We start from the raw sequence: 22,797 nt of genomic DNA on the forward strand, positions 1-22,797 counted from the left end.
TGAATAATTATATTTTTTTTAAATTGTGAGGATTAATATGGGAGTGATAAGTGACAAAAACATGTAGCTTTTTATTAGAGACATAAATCACAAATATAAATATAGATAGAAAAGCATGGATAAGTTTCAATGAAAATGTTATTACTTTTTTTAACAACTATGGAGTTTGAACTCAAAACCTTCAATTTAACACCTTAATCACCTTACCACCCCACCAAAGTAACATTCAATTTCAATATATATATATAGGGGATGGTTTCAATTATAATAATTTTTCAATTATAAAAATAAATTAGTTCTTAGTATTTATTAGTTATATTAATTGAAGAAAGATAATGATTAATACTTTCTTTATTTAGCTTTAAGCATTTAAAACTTAAAACAAAACTAGTGGCACATATTTATTTCTCGCATTTCTTGCAGTAATATTATTTCTCTCTTGAACCATCCCCTATATATATATATATATATATATATATATATATATTGAAATTGAATGTTACTTTGGTGGGGTGGTAAGGTGATTAAGGTGTTAAATTGAAGGTTTTGAGTTCAAACCCCATAGTTGTTAAAAAAAAGTAATAACATTTTCATTGAAACTTATCCATGCTTTTCTATCTATATTTATATTTGTGATTTATGTCTCTAATAAAAAGCTACATGTTTTTGTCACTTATCACTCCCATATTAATCCTCGCAATTTAAAAAAAAATATAATTATTCATTTATTCAATAATATATACATATATAAATTTAATAATTAAATATTTTATTTTTAATATCTTACATAATTCCTAGTTTAGTAAATTAGCATTAATAACATATCAAAATGAAAAACCCAAATTGAGAAAATAATTATTAACTAACCAACAAATTATATTTTCTATTGTTAAGGTATTGTAAGTATATTATTGATTTGTAGGATAGTTAATAATTATTAACTATCCTACACATTATATTTTCCATTGTTTATTTAGGTATTCACTTCCCTCTCGATATTGTTTTTGTTTAAAAAACTGATATTTTTATATGTAAGAACGGTACGTTGAATAAATTTAGAGTTGAATGATTGAATTGGTGTTTTTGTTGAATTATTGAATATAGAGTTTTTATTTTTTTTATCCCGACCAAGATTGTCGACCCGAAATTTAGAAGTCGGAAAAAAATTGGGTCTCGTAAATTTCGGTCCATCTATACTAGATGTACAGATCCGCCACAATAGATAGAGAATGGGCTGAGAATCAGTGGCGTAGCAAGAAATTTCCTACAGGTTCAGAAAATTTCGAAGGACAAACGACAGATTGTTTATCACTTAGATTTGGGTTTTCTACGGGTTCGATGTTAAATTTTCTAAGGGCTCGATGTCAAAATACACTAATATATACGGGATCAGCTAAACTCGTTTCCCCTAAAGCTACCTACGCCCCTGCTGAGAATGCTCTTAATAATAGATATTGAGTCAAAAGTGAGCAATAGTTCAAGACTGGCTAATTATTTGAAAAACTTTCGGTGATTTTCAAAGACAGGAAATAGAATTCGACTTTGGAATAATATGATAATATGAAATGATTAAATTGAGTTTGATCCCCCCAAAAATAATTACTAACTTTTGGTTATTTCTATTTTATTTGAAAAAAAATGCTAATAATCCAATTTAATGTATCCATAGTGCATTAAAACTCTTACGTTTCATAAAGATATATATTAACTAATGTTTATGCTTGAAGTTTTTCTAAACTACAACTACCAACTTCAATTCAATTTCTCTTTTACTTAAATTTTGTATTTGTGCAAAATCTTTATCAAGATAGAATCAATAAGTTAACGCCATTAAAACTATACGATTCTTTAATAATAAGCATTACTATAACTCTAAAAGTATCTTATTTGTTTTTTTTATTTGTTTAGTTAATAAAATTCGAGGTGTTAAAGCAATATAAAGTATCTTATTTGTTTTTGTTAATCTGTTTGGTTAATAAAATTCGGGGTGTTAAAGCAACATAAGCCTTAACGTTCGGGGTGATGGAAGGATTTGAGATGGAAGTTGATGAGGTTTAATATCATCTACAACATTCCTTGTTAAGGGTTGACGCGAGTGAAGTTGATGTTCTGAAATGGCTAAAAATCAAAATCGTCTGATAAACGACACGTCGTTAACCCACTGATGCAGTTTCGGAAGCGATCAATGGCTCGAGAAACTCATGATTAACAAAGACGAATAAACGAACCAAAGGTTCAAAGAACAATGTTCTTATTATATCAAACTTAATAAAAAAAACTGATGAAACTAAAGACCTAACAACTTTATTTATAAATAAAAATAAACATTTGGGCCGGGCCGACTTAGTGGACCGGATGCTCCTGCATCACTCTCTCTCTCTCTCTCTTTGAAAAAACTCGTCCTCGGTTTTGCCTCTCGGGTCAAACGGGACATCAACCCGCTTCTCATTTATTTTTATTATCATCACGACCCACCTAAACATTCCAACTTGATGGATCGCCTTGCCCAACTTTAGACTTATATCACCCGGGTCAAAAGGAGTGTGGATTCACGTCCTATCCACCGCCGACGTTACTCGCTCAAATAGTTTAGCTCCCACTTCCGTTATTTTTATTGTGATGAACCCATATTGAATCCATGGTTTTGCTCCAACTTTATTCTTACACCCTACATTTAATAATTCCCGTACAGAACTTTCATGCAATCTAGAATTTATTTCCATGTATGCAACTTTAGTAATATGCCTCACCATATCTTGTGCATTATTTAAATAAATTTTATTGACATGCAAACCCACATCTGGTAGAGAATCCTTATCACCAATTATCAAAATCCTTTTTTCACTTTGATTTTGAGTTTCCACTAAAACCGGAGCAAGAGTCAAATTACCTACTATTTGAATTCATGTGATATCAGACAACACCATAGGCATCACCATGGACGGACTATGAGTTCCGATAGTAGCCGCCGCACCATCTAGAACCACCGTATATTCTTCCTCTTCATCGTAGTTATCAAACACGGGTGGCGAATCATAACTAAAATCAGAACGATACTCATCCTCCCCAAAACACTTGTTTTCATGGAAATCAACTCCATCTTCATCAACACTCGGTTCGTCTTTCGAGTAATAATGATCTATCAGATCGTCTTCCGAGTAATACTGATCTATCGGTTCGTCTTCCGAGTAATAATGATCTATCGTTTCGTCTTCCGAGTAATAATGATCTATCGGTTCGTCTTCCGAGTAATAATGATCTATCGGTTCTTCTTCCGAGTAATAATGATTTATCGGTTCGTAGAACCTGGGTGGATGATGGCCAAACGACTGCTGCTCTTCATCGCCACCTTCGTCCCAGACGACGGTGCTCGACTCGGTTTCCGCCTTGCGCATCTCCCATTGTAATTCGAGATCACAGACTCGCTTTCGGAGCCTCTTGATCTTCTCAAGATCACGAACTCGTTGGCGGAGTCGTTTGATCTTCTTAAGATCTCGTGGGTCGGAACAAATTCCACCGCTGCCTCGGTCGGCAAATCTGCGAACAGGACGTTGATCTTCTCTAGGAGCACATGAGTAGTAACCCCTCCTTTCGTTTCCTCTGTTGGCGAATCTAAGAGAAAGAAAGTGTTCATCTTCATGTCGAGCCATTTGAGAAACAAAAGCTCTAATAACAACTGATGCAGTTTCGGAAGCGATCAATGGCTCAAGAAACTCATGATTAACAAAGACGAATAAACGAACCAAAGGTTCAAAGAACAATGTTCTTATTATATCAAACTTAATAAAAAAAACTAATGAAACTAAAGACCTAACAACTTTATTTATAAATAAGGCCGACTTAATGGACCGGATGCTCCTGCATCACCCACATGATGACATGGAAAATAATTAAAGACCAGCCTAATTTTTTTGTGCTTATGTAAATTTAATATATTTTATTAATTAATGAAATATAATTTTAAATTCTTTAATGAGTTTTCATTTATTTTATTTTATTTATTTAAAGATAATCAAAGGGTCTTTGGCCTAGTTGTAACAAAGTGTTTGATAAGACTTTATCTTTAAAAATGGTGATTATTTTAGTTCCATGGTTACAAGAAAATCCAATGGTTATAAAACAAATGACCTGATTTATAAGTAGAGTTAGAAACTAGAAAATGCATGATTTGTTGTTCTGAAAAAATAAAAAAGTGTAGGGACAAGATGGACGTGACAAATGGCTGAAACATTGGTTTGGGATGAGTTATGAGTGAAATGAGGAAGTGATATGACATTGATATGGATAAAAAACAGAGTATTAAAGCATTCTCATTCTGTCTTAATTTATGTAAGAGAAGTTTACAAATTATAATGTGAGGTTGTTAATGTATATTATAGGACGAAGAGACAAAATGTAGTGATTTTTTGTAAATCTGGGAAAACAAAGTTTGTCCTTATTTATTTTTTAATATTTATTGAATTTTTTGTGAGTGGAAGAGAAAGAAAACTATATTATAAAAGTATTAAAAATAGTATTAAATTAAACAAGAGAGAGTAACGTAGTGTTTAGTGTAATTAAAGAGATAAATATAGATGATAGGTTGAGAATGCTCTTTGCTATTTTTTTAAGGACAATTAACTCATACCCAATGAGTGAATTTGAGAGTTCACACCAAAAACATAATCTTCTACCACTAAATCAACTACCTAGGTGACAAAGTGTGAGATATGTTAGGGACCACACTCTCCCCTTACATTAATGGTTTTAATTTTGTCACCATTGATCTAAAATAAACGGTCAAGATATCACATGTTTTTATTCCCAGCGCCTATAAATAGCATTAAAATACTAGTTCATATCACACCATAACAAACCTTACAAAAGTATCATCTCCTCTCATCAATATTTTCTCCGTCCTTTTGTAAATGAAGGCTTATAGTTTTTCCAGGGTCATGGTGATGGCAGTTATGATAAATCTTATGGTGCATGTGCACCTCGGTATGGCGGTAGAATGCAACCCGGCACAATTGTATCCATGCTTGTCGTTTATATTGGGTGATAGAGCACCATCTCCAGATTCTTCATGTTGCCAAGAGCTCCATGCACAAAATGTGTGCCTTTGTACCTATGTGAAGGACCCTACATATGGAAAATATCTCCAAATGCCGGGTGCTACAAAAGTTGCACAAGCTTGTAGTGTAACAATCCCAGATCCTAGAACATGTCACTAATTATTTGATTAGTCCTATGTAATTTAAGTTGATTAATGAATTATCATAATGAAAAACTTTTATTATATGTTGGACTTAAAGTGTAACTTAATTTGTTTTAAATATCTTATGTTTTATGCTCTTTTTTTTTGGGACCAATGATCCACTAAGTTGCGCAAGAATACTAAATTTTTTTATTAAATATATACAACTAGTCATTGAAACTAAATGAATGTTCATCTTGAATTGACTCTTAACGAGACAAATTTATCTTCGAGCTTGACTTGGAAAAAAGCTTGAGCCAACTCGCAACTCACCGATACATTCTATTTTTAAGGTTGGATTTTACAATCCACATCAATAGTTGAAATAGTGTTGAAAATCACATGTTCAGTAGTTAATACTATCACTTATTGGAATTTAGTTACTATTTGTAGTTTGAATAGGAAATAAGTTGGTTTTAATAAGCAATTTATCATTTTAACTTGGTCTGTATATAAACTATGTTATTATTAAACGTGTTATTGATAAACAATCTAATAAAAAAGAAATGACGTTACACGTCTATTTCCAATGTAACTAATGATATGTTAACCATGTATTTATTATCAATGCATGCCAATTGGAAAGTGGTCTACTATACGTTTGCAAAAATACTTAGTGCGTCTATATGTGTGAAATGACAAATGTTTTCAAACTATGACCGGATATAGAACCGATAGTCTTTTGGGGTCAAAGTTGAACCAATTAAAGGTTGGGACGACATCATAATTAGATGGTTAAGAGAGAACTCATTTTAAAAAGAAAACTCGAGAACTAATAAATAACTCACGAAAACTTAATATAAACAAATGTGTATAATTTTTTGTTCTTCTTATACGTAGTTATTCTTTACCAAAATTTATTTTAAAAAATGTCGATCATGATATTACATATATTACATACATATGTAATAGTGTTATATTACATGTATGTAATATAACAATATTGATATATTTCATCTATGCAATATGTCCAATATTGCGATTGACTTGTTTCTTTTTTTCTTTTTTGTTTTAAAATGTAACCTTATAATTAAATAAATAACAATTTTTCAAAAAGAAAATCGTGTTTTGGTGGAGTTTTCGCTAGTTATTTATGAATCACATAGGCTTCCCGTTTGCGTCCCTATGGTTTGTTGGCGTAAACACATTAAGTCCCTCAAATGTAAAATGATCCGATTGAGTGCCTGTGGTTTTCTAGCCGACGGGTTGCAGGTGATGATAACAATCCCCTTTTGTTTTCACATTGATCAACAATAACAAATCTTCACGCCGTAATTGCAAAACAAATCGATAAAACTGGTAACAACAATTTTTCACGCCGTAACGCCAAGAGCTCCATGCACAAAATGTGTTCCTTTGTACCTATGTGAAGGACCCTACATATGGAAAATATCTCCAAATGCCGGGTGCTACAAAAGTTGCACAAGGCTTGTAGTTTAACAATCCCAGATCTTAGAACATGTCACTAACTATTTGATTAGTCCTATGTAATTTAAGTAGATTAATGAATTATCATAATAAAAAACTTTTATTATATGTTGAACTTAAAAGTGTAATTTAATTTGCTTAAATATTTCTTGTTTTATGTTCTTTCTTTTTGGGACCAAAGATCCACTAAGATAAATGAAATTCAAGAAAAAGAATACTAAAATCCTTTGATTAAATGTATACAACTTGTCAATGAAATTAAATGAATATGTTCAGCTTGAATTGACTGTTAACGAGACAAATTTATGGTCGAGTTCGACTTGGATAAAGCTTGAGCCAACTCGCAACACACCGATACATTATATTTTTAAGGTTGGATTTTACAATCTGGTGAAATCTCACCGATACATTATATCGTCGAACGAATGCAATGCTTTAAGAAGCGAAATCGAAGCGGCTGTGAAGTCCGGTAAGCTAGGACACCTGGTGAAAGATGGAAAGTCGGGGCTGGTAAAGCTCCTATGCGGGACAACCAGGACCCATCCAAAAAACAAATCAAGGACTTGAACGTCCATATGATCCAGGGCGGACGAAAGACGGGAGGAAAGAGGAGAATATGACGAAGAGGAGTGGAAAAATGAACCATTAATATTTCCACGAGTAAAGGGCGGACCCAATAACAAGAACCCCCTGATCATCACCGTCCTCTTTGGTGATTACCGTTCTCAATATGTATTTTTTGACATTGGAAGTACATCGGACATCATGTACGAACAGTGCTTTGAACAACTTGATGACGAGGATAAAGAGAGATTGAGACCCATCCATGCCTCGGTATCAGGGTTCGTAGGGGAAGTAATGCATCCGCGAGAGGTGATTTCTTTCCCAGTTACCTTAAGCGATGGACCTCATTCAAGGACTGAGTAGGTCGAATTCCTAGTTCTACCTGCAACATCGAAACATGACATCATCCTCGGACGAGAAGCCATTGGTGACTTCAATGCTCATCCGTCAACTGCTCACGGTGCGGTAGGAGTTCCAACGCCCATCGGTGTGGCAATAATTCATGTCAATCGACATTGCTTTGCAACTGAGAGTTCAAAGCCCAGCAAGATTCCAAAACAGGCTCAACGAACTGAGCCTGAAAATTGGGTTTTGAACAAGAAGTTTCCCGATCAAACTGTAACGATTGGACCTGCTATTTCCGAGATAGTAAGGACCTTTCTGAAACAGTTGTTGTCAAAAAATATTGATGTCTTCGCATGGCAGCCAGCGGACATGACTGGTGTCCCGCGGAGCATTGCGGAACACAAGCTGAGGGTAAACCCTATGTTTACTCCAGTTGTTCAAAAACAGCGTAAGATGGGTCCAGAACAAACAAAAGCAATGAATGAGCAGGTTCAGGACCTCTTACAGGCTGGAATCATCCGACCAATTCAGTATCAAACCTGGGTCGCCAATTCGGTTTTAGTTCCCAAAAGCAATGGGACGTGGCGGATGTGCATAGATTTAAAGGATCTTAACAAGGCGTGTCCCAAGGATTGCTATCCTTTGCCCGAAATAGATCTCAAAGTTGATGATGTGGCACCATTCAAGTTCAAATGTTTCTTGGATGCCTACAAAGGCTATCATCAGATCCGCATGGCTGCGGCGATGAAGACAAAACAGCATTCCGCACCGATCAAGGCACTTTTTGTTACAAAATGATGCCTTTTGGATTGAAGAATGCAGGTGCCACATATCAACGGTTGATGGATATAGCGTTTAAAGGACAAATTGGTCGAAATTTGGAAGTTTACATGGACGATCTTGTGATCAAAAGTGTTGAGGAAGACCAGATGTTGAGGGACATTCGAAACCTTGAGGAGCATCAACATGAAGCTGAATCCAGCTAAATGTTCGTTCGGGATGGAGGAAGGAAAATTCCTTGGAGTAATTGTCATAGGTGCCGGCTTCAAAGCTAATCTGGATTAAGTCCAAGCTGTAGCCAGCATGCCTTCTCCCTCCTCTCTCAAGGAAGTTCAAACACTTAATGGTCGATTGGTTGCTTTGAATCGTTTTTTGGCGAATCATGCAGCCAAGTCTTATCCTTTTGTATCAACACTACGGAATTGCCTCAAGAAAGCACAGTTCAGATGGACCGCGGAAGCGGAACAAGCTTTCTTGGAGGTTAAATATTTTTTGATGGAATTGCCTACGTTGACAGCACCATATGCGGGAGAACCTTTAACGATGTACTTATCAGCATCAAACATTGCTATTGGGGCTGTCCTCCTGACAGATAGGAAAAACGTCCAAACACCGATCTGTTACGTCAGCAGAACACTGTCAGACCCGGAGACAAGATATTCCATGTTGGAAAAACTTGTCTTAGCATTGGTCTATGCAGCACGACGCCTCCGCAGGTACTTTCAGGGGCATCCTATCAACGTTTTAACCGGGTACAAGCTCAAAAATGTCCTCAGTAAACCGGAATTGTCTAGACGATTGGCCAAATGGGCCATCGAGCTAGGTGAACACGCAATAGAATACAAACCTAGGCCATCAATCAAAGGGCAGGTGTTGGCGGACTTCGTAACAGAAGTCCCGCATCACAAAGAAAAAGAATGTTTGATCGAGCAGCAACCCCAAGCACCTCCGGAACAAGGACAAATTTGGTCTTTGTTCACGGACGGGGCTTCAACAGTGAGGGATCTGGCGCAGGCCTTAGGCTAGTCAATCCCGAAGGACATGATTTTACATACGCCATAAAGTTAGATTTCAAAAGTACTAACAACGAGGCAGAGTATGAAGCTTTCTTGGCAAACTTACGGATAGCCAAAAAGCTTGGGGTTAAATGTGTGGATTCCATGTTGATTGCGGGACAGATCAACGGAACATATGAAGCAAAGAATGACATCATGGCTTCATATGTATCACAGGCAAAAGATTTTATGCTTCAGTTCTCCTAGTGCAAGGTCATTCACATAAAGAGAAGCGAGAACAAATCAGCAGATGCTCTTAGTAAATTGGCTTCAACAAACTTCGAACATTTTGCCAAAGACATCCGCATAGAAGTATTAGATCGCCCGTCTGTTCCGCAACACCAAGTGTTAGTGATCCAAACGGGAGTGGAATCCTGGATGACACCCATTATAGCATACTTGTCATCCGGAGCACTCCCAGAAGGAAAAGCAGCGGCCTGGAAGATAAAGCACAAAGCCTTGAACTATCAGTTACATGACGATGTTTTATACCGACGTTCCTTCATCTGACCACTACTCTGATGTGTGGATGCCAAGGACGCGAACTATCTAATTAGAGAAGTTCATGAAGGCATATGTGGTCTTCACGCTGGCCTGCGCATGGTCGTAGCAAAACTAATGAACGCCGGATATTATTGGCCAGGAATGCATTTGGATATTGTGCAAGAGATCAGAAAGTGTGATTCATGCCAGCGTCATGCTCCTAACACGCTACGACCAAAGAACGAGTTAGTTCCAGTCACTTCGGCTTGGCCGTTTCATAAATGGGCGATTGACATAATGGGACCTTTCCCCGAAGCCCCCGGAAGTGTCAAATTTTTGATAGTAGCCATCGACTACTTCATAAAGTGGGTGGAAGCTAAACCGGTTGCTTCCATAACAGCAGCAAGTGTTAAGAAATTCCTGTGGGAATTCATAAGATGTCGGTTTGTTTTTCCTCTGGAACTCGTTAGCGATAACGGAACTCAGTTCGCGGATAGTGGGCTACAAGAATGGTTAAAAGAGTTACACATTTCTCAAATCTTCACCTCTGTAGCCCACCCGCAAGCGAATGGTCAGGTTGAGAGAACCAACCGGAGGATCAAGGAAGGAATCAAAGCAAGATTAGGGACCAAAACAGACGGGCTGGGTCGACGAATTGCCCCATGTATTATGGGCCTTTCGCACCCAAAAGAATTCCAACAATTCTGAAACCCCCTTTAGTCTAACCTATGGCACAGAGGCCATGATTCCAGCCGAGATTGGAATTCCATCCGCCCGAGTTTTACTGATTGATGACAATGATAATGAACTCCGGATGAACCTTGACCTTCTCGAGGAGAGGAGAGAACTAGCATCGATTCGCGAGCACAATTACAAACGCCAGTTGCAAAAGTATTATAACTCGCGGGTCCAAAGATGTGAGTTCGATGCGGGAGACTTTGTCTTCTGCAACAATGAAGCCTCTAGGCAGGAGCCTCCGGGCAAGTTGGCTCCAACTTGGGAAGGACCTTATAAAATTCAGAAAGTTTTATCTAAAGTTGGCTGCAAGTTAGAAAAGTTGGATGGGACTGAGATACCTAGAACTTGGAATGGGGCCCAACTGAAGAAATGCTACATGTAGTTTGTTTTTCTCTCTTTTGGCCTGCATGCCCAATTAGATATTCACAACCTATGTAATTTCACCTCTTGTAATTCGGCTTATGCCTAATTTATAAAAATTTTCATTTCAGTCGTTTAAGACTTGTATTATTATGTAATCCTTTATTGGCCTACAAAGAAGATCCTCCAAACACTTATATTATGAAAAATAAACAAAGTGTACCGATATAAAAATAAGCCTTTTTTATTCATACCAAAGGGATTACAATATATGGAGAGGTTAATTACAAAGAAAAAGAAAAATCTATCTACGGTGCGACATCATTATGTCCCGCACACTCGCCTCCCGCATCCTCAGCATCTTCTCCATCTTCTCCATCTTCTTCATCAAGTTCAAGAAGATATTTTAACTACTTAATGTTGTCCTCCTTATCCGCAAGCTCAAATATCTGCTCCGTCAAAGAAAATTTCAAAGAATCAAAGTCCTTTGTTTTTTGTTTAAGGACGGCAGTAGTATCATGGCCTAGCCAAAATATACTCCTCAAGAATCCTGGAAGTGGAACCAAACTGGTAACCTTCCTCGAAACCCAGTTGGCGGCTAGCCTGCTTGGATGCCTTCAGAAGAATAGCAACATAGTTTCCAAGCTCATCACTCGCCCGAACATCGGCGATGACCTGTTGGAACAATTATGCATAAGTAACTCTAAACACTTAGATTATTTATAATAAAAACAAGGTACATACCTTGGGGATAGCTTCCGCTAGTAGCCATTTCTGGTTCTCCTTGGCCCGGACAAGCTCCATCTTATGATCGGCGCACTCCAAGGCTTGATCGCGGTTCTTGGCATTAAGTTCGGACAAACGCTTATCCTTGGCTGCCGATTCAGCTCGAAGAGCTTCCATCAATTTGGCTTGTTCATCCATTGATTTGGCCTGTTCATCCTATTGTTTCTGGAGACCAATCCTGGCCTCCTCGGAAACGGATCGAGCAACCTTCTCCGCTTCCAGAGCCTGGCGGGTTTCTCGAGCCTCGCTTATAGCTTTAAGAGCTTCCTCCTTGGCATCGGATGCAGAAGCCGCCGGCTCATCCCATTGCTCATTCATCGCCAAACAGTCCCTGGTTATTTCCTGATTAGTGGAAATAGTATTCGCCAAATAATAAGAATTGGAGTTCAGTAATTCTTGGCGAATACTACGATGGCGTCGCTCCTTCTCGCTAGGAGGAAGACTCTCCAGCAAATATTCAAAACATAGGTCCACGTCACGGAATGTTGAATTCCGACGTAATGACCAACGCGGTTGGTGGGGGGTAGGATCTTCCTCCTGAGGAGCTAGAGAAGTCTGAGGAGCGTGAGGAAACATGCTCACGCCTCCTTGATCCCTGAAGTGATGAACATTATAAGAAGGTGACATACTGACATGTTCAGTATTGTCGACCTCTTTGTTCTTCAGAGGAGAATCATCCGCCACAATAACCGGATCCTTAGCAGTGTTAGGAGGCGGCGGCGGTGGAAGAGGAGTTGAACCTTTCAAACCTGCAGCACCTTCAGAAAGGTTATCCAGGTTCACTGAAAAATATTAACAATGGGTTAGAAACATTCTAATCCACAGCAGCTAACAAATAAAAAGATTTGCCTACCTAACGAAGGATCGTCTGCGTCAAGTTGGTCCAAACACGTTTCCGAAGCAGAAGGCTTTGCCTTCTTAGACTTCTTCTTAGGGGCGGCCTTGGCAGGATTAACCTTGCATTTGCCAGCCACCTTTGAAATGTCCGAATCAACAACTAGACATTCACCTTCAGTAGTGACATCATCAGGTTGGGGACTGTTTTCACCCGCAGCAGCGTCAACATCATCTTGACCCGCTGCCTGGCTAGTAGTGGCTCTCTGGCGGGTGATACCTGCAGTTGAGTCCACAACGTTGTTAGCATCGGCTGGAAAACTTCCTCCGCAGAGTGACGACTCTTCGCTGGAGGAAAAGAGTACAATCACTCCGCTAGCGGTAATAGCAGTCACAGGTCGGGGTTTCAAAATGCCTTCACCTTTCTGGATGCAATATTTAACATACTCCTCACCTTGGGCGTACATCGCCTCGGAAACTATTGGCTCCGAGCGAAACGCGGTGAGAAATAAAAAGTTAGGGCTGGTGCGCTCAAGGAAAGGCACATCCCTTTCATCGATGGGGCGGCGCACCATCATTCCCCCCTCATGATCTAACAGAGTGCTGAAGGCGGAACCCTCACCTGCACAAATAATTATAATAGTCAGAAATTAGAGCTATGTCAAAGCAAGAGAAAAGGTGCTCCCAAACTTACTCTTGTCAGCCGCTCGTAGTAAGGTTCCAAGGAAGGAAATGACCATAGACGGCTCATCTTTGCACTCACCATCACCCCTTCATGGATTGGGCGCCTGGGAGTTGGAGTGGCAGTCAGGGTTGTAAACCAGGAAAGCCCCTCTGGTCAGTAGCCGGAACCACTGGCATGGCCTCCTCCGACTTCCGGCGAGTCATCGGGAACGGAATAACCTCCTTTCGGATCCAGAAAAACTTCGGCTTCCAGCCATGTAGGCTGCGATCTATTCCGTACCTACAACATTCTTCCCGGTGGAAGCAAAGCTATACCATCCATCGCGGAAGGCCATTTTGTAAAAAACGGCAAACATGCCGACAGACGGTTCGAATTTTCGAACCTGACAACAGAATTCGAAGTGTCGAATCCGTAACATCACAAATGGATGGACTTGGGAGATATGAATCCCATAGGTCGTCAAAACTGACTGAATGAATTTCGTCACCGGAATTCGAAGTTTCCGGTCGTGAAATGATCCACATACACAGCAATCTTCTTCGGCGACGGACTGGTGGCAACAGAACCTTTCGCCGGACGTTCTGGCTCCCATTCAGGTGCCAGGCCGTATACGTTAACAACATCATCAAAGTCTTTATCTTTTAGATGTACAACGACGTCGTGAATAGTAGGGGTACCTTTCTTTTCTCCAGCCATTTAATAATAAGAAGAAGAAAATCTCAGAAAGGCTCTTATGCTTCGAATGTTTGAAAGAAGAAGAGTCTTGAAAAGTGATAAGAGTTGAATGAAATCACAACTGTTATATTTATACTCATCGCAATTAACGCGACTGATGGAATTCCAGAGGATAGAGAAACCGCGGACCGCCAGATGACTGACACGTCAGGCGGGAGGTTCAAGAAATTGTGAACAGGCTGTCAAAGGTGTCATACACGTCTCGTCAGTTTCTTTTAAGAAGTCTCTCTCCGCCACATCATCAAGATTACTCAAAAATTTCAAATTTCAAAAATATCTCCTAAAAGTATTTTTTTTTTTATAAAACAATTGGGTATTCACAAAAGACAAAAAATCTCTTTCTCATTGATTACTTAAAATATGATTACAAGTAGAAAGAAAAATTACAAGTCCAAAAACATCTAAACCTATTCTAAGGGTTTGAGGCAGCATGGTCTTCCGGAGCCTTCGATGACGTGTCTTCCGAAGAGTCAACCTCAAACTCATCACCCAAGTAGCTCCTCAACTGTTGCACGCCGTCAGTGGCGGAAGCAAACTCTGGGAGCATATTTTGAAGTGAGAAGACCAAGTCATCATGCTCTTTAACTCGTATAGCACGTTCTTGCTTGACGTTAAGGCCATGGAGCGGATGATCTTTAAATGTGGGGTTACTTTGAGCATAATTCATCCCCTCATGAAACCCTATTACACGTCCAATCGAAGAAGAAGCAGCCATCAAATTGGCAAAGCTGTCAATAAGCTCCTTACTTCCCTTGATATGGCGGACAACCTGTCAGGGCAAAAATATAAGTGTTCATTATCGAAAATGAGAAGTAATCAATGAGCATCGAAGTGGGAAAAACTTACAGCATCAACCCCTCGAGTGAGGAACCACTAACGGTCCTGCTCCGCGCGTTCAGCTCGCACCTGAAGAGCTTGAGATTCCGCGGCCTTTTCCTCATGAGCTTGTAGGAGGGAGTCATAAGCAGCTTGACCTCAAGGGTACTTTTGCCTTTAAGCTCTGTTTGCTCCCTCGACAGCTTCAACTCTGCCTCAAGCTCCTAGATTCGAGTGCCTTGAAGGGTCACTTGATTTTCCAATGCCGAGTTTGCTTCTTATGCCCATGCCAAATCATCTCTCTCCTTTTGAGCCTTTGCCCGAGCAGCCTCAAGAAGGGAATTTTGCTTTTCACAAGCTTCCTTCCATCGGCGAGCAGCTGCAGCATTGCGATCCTGCTCACTCTTGAGGGCGTTCTCCACGTCGGACTGCTTCCAATTAGTAGTATGGGCCGCAACACGGTGCTCCTCAGCTTCTTTCCTTGCAGCTTCAAGGGCTCTAGCTTCCCGGCCATAGTACGCCATTCATGTAAGACCTCTTGACTACCAGCTAAAGCATTAGCCAGATGATAGGCTACGTCGGTATGAAGGTCGTGGCGGGAAAGATCACGCCGGTGCACCATTTCGGCCGGTGGCACGCAATGCTTCATAAAACTCAAACAGACCCCGAGGTCAGTGAACCGAGATCCATTAGTAATGTTCCATGGAGGGACAAACAAATCGTGCTTATCACCCAAGTTCACGTCCCCATAATAACGGGAACCTGAAGGTTCTAGGCGAACTGGGAAAGACGATGATTGTTGAGGAGGAGGTCGAGGAGGAGACTCATCGGTCCTGAAACCTTCCTCATTAACAACAGGATTGGTCTGCTGGTCACCAGTAATACTCCTAGTCTGAAAAAGATAGTCAAAACGATTATCAGTCCCAGACTGGTTGTCGGGTCCTTCCGCTGAAGTATCAACCGGAGGAGTCGGCGCCCTCTCTTCTATAATAGTCTCAGTCGGAGGAGAGGTCAGTTGATCTTCCATGTTAATATTACTTGGAGGAGTAGAAGGCGGGTCTTCCACTTCCCCTTCTGGAGGAGGAGATGGTTTCCTTTCCATTTGAGGAGTTGGAGTAGGCAACCTCTCAGACACATCTTCTGGTAAGACAGTGGATGTGCACAAAAAGCTACACTCAGCTAAAAGAACTTAAAAATAATAAAGTACTTAAAGAAGAACACATACCGTCTATCGTGTCAATACGATCAGCAAGACTGTATTGCGGCTTCTTGGGATGATGGGTTTTTCGTTTCTTCTTCGAAGTTCCCGCCTCAGCATCCGCAGTCTTCGCAGCCGCCTGACTCGCTTGAAAAGCTGAAAAAGCTCTTTTCTTCTCTAATTCTGCCAATAAATAGGAGACAGAAGATTCAGGGATACCGCCATAGTAACCCCTCTCTTCTCGAGAGGTAGAAAAATCAGAGGCATCGCCATCATCATCACTCGATAATAGAATGGCGATCGTCCCATCGGAAGTGCAAGCATTAAGCGGATGAGGGTTTAAACTATACGCACCTGTTTCAAAGGTTGCGTCAGAAACAATGGGCTCAGCCCGCACCTTCTTTGGGAAAAGGAATCGGGACTTGGTTTTCTCAACAATAGGTTGGTCGCCCGCATCCCGGATGCTATGGCGGACGCAACCCTTGTCCTCAAAAAGGGCATTGAGCATAGAACCTCGACCTGAAAAGATAAAAACTTAATCACAAAACTTCAAAAAAGAAGAAAAAACATTAAGGGCAACTTACGTTCATGTAAGTCAATGAAGACGGGCTCCATAAACTCTGATGCCCACAATCGGCTCATGCCTGCCCAGACTAGGGCCTCCTCAGGTAGCGCCCGCATTGGTGTTGGTTCCGCCATAAGAGTACGAAACCAATCACGCCCCTCATAGGCAGCCGTAACAACGTCCGGAAGATGAGAATTAACCGGACGACGGACCATGGTAACAGGCACCACGTCCTCAAAAATCCAAAAGAATTTACTACGACAATCGGCGGACACCTTCTCAACCTCATACCCAATGCTTCGGTCGGAGAATCCTAGACATGAATACCAACCGTCACGGTTGGTAAGTCGGTAAAAAACCGGAAACGGTAAACATGTGGCACCAGGTCACGTGCTATACATACAAATTCGTAATGGCGAATTCGCATTACAGTGCGTGGATGTAACTGGGATAAATGAATCCCGTAGGCAGTTAATACCTTCATAAAGAATTTCGTCAAGGGAAGACGAAAATTCCCACAGGTGAAATAATCAGCATAAACAACCATTTTACCAGAGGGAGATAAACTGGCTATAGAGCCCGGATAAAGAAAACTCCGGCTCCCACTCTGGTGGAATGCCATACGTCTCTAGCAGTTTCTCGTATTCTGAATAGTCCCATGAAATTTCTATCTCGTCAACTTCAATCTGAACGTTCGACATTGCAGAAGAATTTGGTAAAAGGGTATGTGAGAAAGTTCAATGCTTTATCAGAAAGAAAGCAAATAAGGTAATTAGAGAATAAAGACGATAAAACTTCGATTAGAAGATTTCTCTCCCTTTTATACCCATCGCAATTAATGCGATGGGATATGAACAGTGGAGAGAGAAACTTGATGTGTAGTAAAACATACTTACTTTCCTTATGATTTTATCATGGTTTTTGTGCTTAATTGTTTATTTTATGAAAGTATTGGGGGTTAAGTGCAATAATTTACAAAGTTTAAATGTTAATTGTAGGTTTATGAAAGATGGTGAAAAAAGAGTTAATTTGGAAGATTCTAGAGGCCTTTTTGATCAAGTTTTAAAGCTACAACTCAAGGCCCAACCCAAGCCCACAAGTTAGAAGCCTTGCATGATGTTATATTAAGTTAATTAATTTAATTCTCAGCCATTATCCAGCCAAGAAACCCGAAAATAAAAAAACCCTAACCTATTCAATAGTTCCGATCGGAATAGCAGCAAAGAAGAAAAGGAAAAAAAAGCTAAGTGGCGGCTGTTGTGACGGCTGGAGAGGAAGAAGAACACCAAGGAGACTCTTGTGAAGCTGCTAGGCATCAAATACATCCATAAACTCAGCCATATAACCCTAAGTAATCATCTTTAAACTTTGTTTATTGTTCAAGAACCCTAACTAGTTGAATTGATCTTTTTCTTTGGATTGTTTTGCAAGTAATTGATTGTTTGACTTTGATTTAGTTATTATTGGATCTTGAATGAGTTTGATTATGTTTATGATGATGTTTATGATGTTTTACTTGAATGTCAATGGCTGTCCAAAATTAATGAGTAGCTAATCTTGTTTGTTCTACCTAGGTTTGATAAATATTGTTAGGTTTTGACTAGTAATATGGATTGTTAATGATCATGGCTTAAATTGTTGATGTAAAGTTTGATTTAATAGTAAATTAGATTGTGTTTGGTGGCTGTGTTTTCTTTGATTATATCTAATAACCTCGTGCTTTAATTAATTGAATCGGTTTTGATTAGTTGTTGCATGTTTAAGGCTCTTTACTTTCTGTTTAGGGTTTGTTTGCGGGGTGTACAACCCTAGGGATAAGTGGGTAAATTAATTAGATAAAATAAGTTGTGAAACATCTTCTTAGAGACCGAGAGGTGATAAGAAGTAAACTCGTCTCATTACTTTTACTTGTTAGAATTAAGATCGCGCGAGAGTGGGTTTTGTTCTTGTCGGGTTTGGGTGTTTGAGCGATTAGTTGGTCTAGTTTAAGTTAAGTTGAATTGTTCCTCTATCCTTGGTTGCGTAGTATTCGTTTCCATTAGGCTAGTGTGTCGGTGAGACCGACAGGTGAGTCGGTATTAGAACACGTTAATAATTTGTTTTCCCGGTTTGTTCTTAAAATCAACTAAAATAAGTTAGAGTTTGTTAGTGAGACCGAAAGGTGATCTGATCTTCTTGAGCGAACCTTAGTTGTGTCATCCTTTAGAACCGGTGTCGTGAGAGTTTTCAATCCATTGTCTTGTCATCTCCTTCAATATGATTCTTACCTAGTAGACGTTTTTATCACTGCAGTCAAAAGTTTCCGAAGTTTTGTCAAAAGTTTTCATTTAGTTAAGTTAAGTAGTTAAATTAAATCTAAAAAAAATCAATTAAATCTTTTGGTGAGTCTTGGTTAGAGTTTAGTAATTATAAACGTTTTCACGTGTCTTCGAGTTCGATATCCTGACTTTCTTCATCTGTGCTACACGCGACCGGTACAATTGCCGTTTGTGTGAACTAGGATAGATTGTTTGGTTTTTAAAGCTTAGTAGCGACTTGTGTTTTATTTATATTTATATTTTCGCACATCAAGTTTTTGGCGATGTTGCCGGGGACACGGTTTGAGGCGTATTAAGAACGACTCGAGTTAGGACTTGCCATGTTTACTACTTGTCTTTCTTATTTGTTTTGTTTGTTAGTTTAAAATAGTTTAGCTAATTATAATTTCTTTTATTTATTTTGATAGTTGTATGCGACGTACTCGATCTCTAGGACCACCAGAAGTTGAAGGATTTCCCGAACCAGAGAGAGAGCTTTTTGAGAGACGTCGTACAAAACCGTCTTCCAGTTCATCTACATCCGTCGGTAATACGTTCTCTTCTCCTACTTTTTCTGAACCCGTCATTAGGGATAGGATTTTGGGCGACGCGAATCCACCACCGAGGAGGACAGTTGCAGACCGGGCCTGTCCGGTCGATGCTGGCGCGAGATCCAGCATTGCTCCACCAGCTATAGGAGTTCAAACGACTTGGCAGATTCCATCTAATGTTCTGAACACGATTGCTCATTCTGCTCAATTTCACGGGTTACTCCATGTGAACCCACATGCTCATATCACTCGCATCACACGAATTTGCGACACATTTCATCTTGCCGGCGTATCCGAAGACGCCATCAAACTCCGAATCTTTCCGTTCTCACTCGTTGATCATGCGAGTCTGTGGCTTGAGTCCCTCCCACAGGGATCCATTGCTACTTGGGCTGCCATGCAGACCCAATTTCTTGAAAAATACGATCCTCCGGCTAAGGCCGCTCGTTTGCGTAACCAAATTCATTCTTTCCAGATGGAGGACACCGAGAGCTTCTACGAGGCGTGGGAAAGGTTCAAAAATCTACTTGCTTTATGTCCAAACCACGGCCTACAAGACTGGGCGGTTGTTGAGAAGTTCTACAACGGAGTGACGTACGCAACTCAGAGTATGCTCGACACAACTGCAGGAGGTAACCTACTGACAACGAAAGATACGGATGAGTGCATTGCCTTGTTTAACGGTTTAGCCATGAGTGGATACCAGCGACCACCAGTTAAGAGTACCAAAACCGTCGATTCCCTATCACGCGGCATGCATTCGTTCGACACGAGCACCGCACTTGCGGCACAAGTTGAAGCGTTAGCAAAGATCGTGAAGGACTTGCAGGTGAAAAGTAAGTTATGCGAGATATGTAGAGGGGAACTTGATACTGTTCAATGCCCCGTATGTTTCCAGGAGGAGCATTCGACTTCGTTAATAATCCAAACCGAAATCAACATTCTTTCAATTCTTATAATTCGGGGTGGAGAGGTAACCAAAATTCCAATTGGAGGAACGAAAATCAGTCCGGCTTCCAGCAACGTCAGAGCCTATTCCAGGATTCCGGTGAGGGACCGAGTAGTGGGGAAAAGAAGCCCACGTTAGAGGAGATGATGGCACAGCAGACACAGATGCTGTCGCAACTCATGACTCGAGAGGACTCCCGTCACAAAGAAACTCAAGAGAAATTCCGGGAGCACGAGTCATTCATGAGAAATCAAGGAGCGTCAATTCAAAATCTTGAGCGTCAGATGGGAGAGATAGCAAGTCGTCTAAATGAGAGGTCGCCAGGTACACTTCCAAGTAACACTGAACAAAATCCGAAGGCGTTTGCGAAGGCTGTGACGACAAGGAGCGGTGCAGGGGCACGTAGCGAGCCCGTGATTCAAGAGGCGACGAGAGGAGTCGTTAACGAGCCTGCGGTAGATGTAGAGGAGCAGGTAGACTAGGAGATTCAGTTGGAGTCTCCACCGGCCAAGGTGAGTCAGAGGCACAGCCCCGGAAGTTCAGCACATGCCGAGAACCAACCATTACCCAGCACACCACCGAGAGTCTACAAACCTAGACTCCCATATCCCAGGAGAGTCCGTAGGGATAGAGACGAGGAGCAAAACTCCAAATTTCTTGATCTTCTGAAGCAACTTCATCTTAATATTCCTTTCCTTGAGGCACTTACCCAAATGCCCAAATATGCAAAGTTTCTTAAGGATATACTTTCGAACAAAGAGAAGTTAGCCGAAGTCTCTTCCATTCCTCTGAGTGCTGGTTGCTCTATAGTCTTGCAGAGAAAGTTACCAGAAAAGATGTCCGATCCTGGGAGTTTCACAATTCCCGGCATCTTGAGTGATAATACGGTCGTCCATGCGCTGGCAGATCTTGGTGCCAGTATTAATCTCATGCCGTATTTCGTGTATCACAAGTTGGGTCTAGGCGAACCGAGACCTACCCGTATGAGTATCCAGCTTGCTGATCGTTCTGTGAAATACCCCCAAGGGGTGGTCGAGAACATGCTTGTTCGTGTCGACAAGTTCATCTTCCCGGTGGACTTTGTCATCCTGGACATGAACGATGACGGTAGTGTCCCACTCATCTTGGGCCGATCATTCCTTGCCACTGCACAGGCATTGATCGATGTCTGCGAGGGTAAATTAATCTTAAGAGTTGGGGATGAGAACGTCACCTTTGACGTTCGACAGTCACTGAAACACCCCAAGTCTGCTGATGACTCCTTATACTTCATTGATACCATAATGGATCATGTTGGGGAGTTTCTCAGCGAAATTTGTGGAGGATCTGTCTCCGACACCCAGATTCTCGATAGGGAGATTCCGGAGATGGAAATGGTTGCCGTAACCAATCAGTCCTTAAATGACGACACCGAGTCGCATACCCCTGAATCTAGCGTGTCTGCTGAGATCGTACGAGACGATCCGATGGACCGACCTTCAGTCGAGAGTCCTCCTCTTTCCTTAGAGCTTAAGGATTTACCTTCCCATCTTGAGTATGCATTTTTAGATGAAAAGAGGAAGCTTCCGGTTATCATTGCATCTGCTTTGACCGAGGTCGAGAAGGAGAAGTTGTTGAGGGTGCTATGAGAGCACAAGGAGGCTATTGCATAGAATATCATCGACATCAAGGGTATCAACCCTTCGTTTTGCACTCATAAAATCCTCATGGAGGAAAATTTCAAAACTTCCGTCCAGCCGCAACGGCGGCTTAATCCGAAAATGCAAGAGGTCGTAAAGAATGAGATTATTAAACTCCTTGATGCGGGGATCATTTTCCCCATTTCTGATAGTGCTTGGGTGAGTCCAGTCCAAGTGGTTCCTAAAAAGGGTGGCATGACTGTCGTCACCAACGAGAGGAACGAGCTTATTCCCATGAGGACTGTGACGGGATGGCGAGTCTGCATTGACTATCGCCGATTGAATGATGCCACTAGGAAAGACCACTTTCCTCTCCCATTCATTGATCAGATGTTAGAGCGTTTAGCAGGTCAGCAGTACTACTGCTTCCTAGATGGTTTCTCCGGGTACTTCCAGGTTCCGATAGCTCCCGACGACCAGGAGAAAACCACTTTCACCTGCCCTTACGGAACGTTTGCTTACAAACGTATGCCGTTCGGACTTTGTAACGCTCCGGCCACATTCCAGAGGTGTATGGTGGCCATTTTCCATGATATGATCGAGGACTCCATGGAGGTGTTCATGGACGATTTTTCCGTATTTGGGAGTTCCTTCGATCATTGTTTATCAAATCTCAAGAGGATGATGTCCCGCTGCGTTGACACCAACCTAGTCCTTAACTGGGAAAAATGTCATTTCATGGTTCGCGAGGGCATTGTTCTAGGTTATCGAAT

This window comes from Bidens hawaiensis, unplaced genomic scaffold (genome assembly GCF_021521415.1).
Source record: "Bidens hawaiensis isolate Kalapana, Puna unplaced genomic scaffold, B.hawaiensis_p1.1 tig00002866_1, whole genome shotgun sequence".
In the NCBI taxonomy this organism is placed as follows: Eukaryota; Viridiplantae; Streptophyta; class Magnoliopsida; order Asterales; family Asteraceae; genus Bidens; species Bidens hawaiensis.